Below are 3157 nucleotides of genomic sequence, written 5' to 3' on the forward strand. Positions count from 1 at the left end.
TTACCTTGCTCTTACTCACATTTACTCTTAACTTTCTTCTTTCACACACTTTACCAAACCCAGTCACCAGCTTCTGCAGTTTCTCACATGAATCAGCCACCAGCGCTGTATCATCAGCGAACAACAACTGACTCACTTCCCAAGCTCTCTCATCCCCAACAGACTTCATACTTGCCCCTCTTTCTAAAACTCTTGCATTCACCTCCCTAACAACCCCATCCATAAACAAATTAAACAACCATGGAGACATCACACACCCCTGCCGCAAACCTACATTCACTGAGAACCAATCACTTTCCTCTCTTCCTACACGTACACATGCCTTACATCCTCGATAAAAACTTTTCACTGCTTCTAACAACTTGCCTCCCACACCAATATATTCTTAATACCTTTCACAGAGCATCTCTATCAACTCTATCATATGCCTTCTCCAGATCCATAAATGCTACATACAAATCCATTTGCTTTTCTAAGTATTTCTCACATACATTCTTCAAAGCAAACACCTGATCCACACATCCTCTACCACTTCTGAAACCACACTGCTCTTTTATATATATATATAAAATTGTATAGCTACATGATAGTGGGATAAACATCAGCTAACGCGGGAGACAGCGACAAAGCAAAATAAATGAATAAATAAATAAAATAAACTAAATATATATATATATATATATATATATATATATATATATATATATATATATATATATATATATATATATATTTTTGTCGCTGTCTCCCGCGTTTGCGAGGTAGCGCAAGGAAACAGACGAAAGAAATGGCCCAACCCCCCCCATACACATGTATATACATACGTCCACACACGCAAATATACATACCTACACAGCTTTCCATGGTTTACCCCAGACGCTTCACATGCCTTGATTGAATCCATTGACAGCACGTCAACCCCGGTAAACCACATCGCTCCAATTCACTCTATTCCTTGCCTTCCTTTCACCCTCCTGCATGTTCAGGCCCCGATCACACAAAATCTTTTTCACTCCATCTTTCCACCTCCAATTTGGTCTCCCTCTTCTCCTCGTTCCCTCCACCTCCGACACATATATCCTCTTGGTCAATCTTTCCTCACTCATTCTCTCCATGTGCCCAAACCACTTCAAAACACCCTCTTCTGCTCTCTCAACCACGCTCTTTTTATTTCCACACAACTCTCTTACCCTTACGTTACTCACTCGATCAAACCACCTCACACCACACATTGTCCTCAAACATCTCATTTCCAGCACATCCATCCTCCTGCGCACAACTCTATCCATAGCCCACTCCTCGCAACCATACAACATTGTTGGAACCACTATTCCTTCAAACATACACATTTTTGCTTTCCGAGATAATGTTCTCGACTTCCACACATTCTTCAAGACCCCCAGAATTTTCGCCCCCTCCCCCACCCTATGATCCACTTCCGCTTCCATGGTTCCATCCGCTGCCAGATCCACTCACAGATATCTAAAACACTTCACTTCCTCCAGTTTTTCTCCATTCAAACTCACCTCCCAATTGACTTGACCCTCAACCCTACTGTACCTAATAACCTTGCTCTTATTCACATTTACTCTTAACTTTCTTCTTCCACACACTTTACCAAACCCAGTCACCAGCTTCTGCAGTTTCTCACATGAATCAGCCACCAGCGCTGTATATATGTTGGGGTGAAGAAGGTGGTGAGAGTAAGTGAGCTTGGGAAGGAGACCTGTGTGGGGAAGTACCAGGAGAGACTGTGTACAGAATGGAAAAAGGTGAGAACAATGGAAGTAAGGGGAGTGGGGGAGGAATGGGATGTATTTAGGGAATCAGTGATGGATTGCGCAAAAGATGCTTGTGGCATGAGAAGAGTGGGACGTGGGCTGTTTAGAAAGGGTAGTGAGTGGTGGGATGAAGAAGTAAGAGTATTAGTGAAAGAGAAGAGAGAGGCATTTGGACGATTTTTGCAGGGAAAAAATGCAATTGAGTGGGAGAAGTATAAAAGAAAGAGACAGGAGGTCAAGAGAAAGGTGCAAGAGGTGAAAAAAAGGGCAAATGAGAGTTGGGGTGAGAGACTATCAGTAAATTTTAGGGAGAATAAAAAGATGTTCTGGAAGGAGGTAAATAGGGTGCGTAAGACAAGGGAGCAAATGGGAACTTCAGTGAAGGGCGTAAATGGGGAGGTGATAACAAGTAGTGGTGATGTGAGAAGGAGATGGAATGAGTATTTTGAAGGTTTGTTGAATGTGTCTGATGACAGAGTGGCAGATATAGGGTGTTTTGGTCGAGGTGGTGTGCAAAGTGAGAGGGTTAGGGAAAATGATTTGGTAAACAGAGAAGAGGTAGTAAAAGCTTTGCGGAAGATGAAAGCCGGCAAGGCAGCAGGTTTGGATGGTATTGCAGTGGAATTTATTAAAAAAGGGGGTGACTGTATTGTTGACTGGTTGGTAAGGTTATTTAATGTATGTATGACTCATGGTGAGGTGCCTGAGGATTGGCGGAATGCGTGCATAGTGCCATTGTACAAAGGCAAAGGGGATAAGAGTGAGTGCTCAAATTACAGAGGTATAAGTTTGTTGAGTATTCCTGGTAAATTATATGGGAGGGTATTGATTGAGAGGGTGAAGGCATGTACAGAGCATCAGATTGGGGAAGAGCAGTGCGGTTTCAGAAGTGGTAGAGGATGTGTGGATCAGGTGTTTGCTTTGAAGAATGTATGTGAGAAATACTTAGAAAAGCAAATGGATTTGTATGTAACATTTATGGATCTGGAGAAGGCATATGATAGAGTTGATAGAGATGCTCTGTGGAAGGTATTAAGAATATATGGTGTGGGAGGCAAGTTGTTAGAAGCAGTGAAAAGTTTTTATCGAGGATGTAAGGCATGTGTTACGTGTAGGAAGAGAGGAAAGTGATTGGTTCTCAGTGAATGTAGGTTTGCGGCAGGGGTGTGTGATGTCTCCATGGTTGTTTAATTTGTTTATGGATGGGGTTGTTAGGGAGGTAAATGCAAGAGTCCTGGAAAGAGGGGCAAGTATGAAGTCTGTTGGGGATGAGAGAGCTTGGGAAGTGAGTCAGTTGTTGTTCGCTGATGATACAGCGCTGGTGGCTGATTCATGTGAGAAACTGCAGAAGCTGGTGACTGAGTTTGGTAAAGTGT

Source organism: Panulirus ornatus, chromosome 42 (genome assembly GCF_036320965.1).
Source record: "Panulirus ornatus isolate Po-2019 chromosome 42, ASM3632096v1, whole genome shotgun sequence".
Taxonomy (NCBI): Eukaryota; Metazoa; Arthropoda; class Malacostraca; order Decapoda; family Palinuridae; genus Panulirus; species Panulirus ornatus.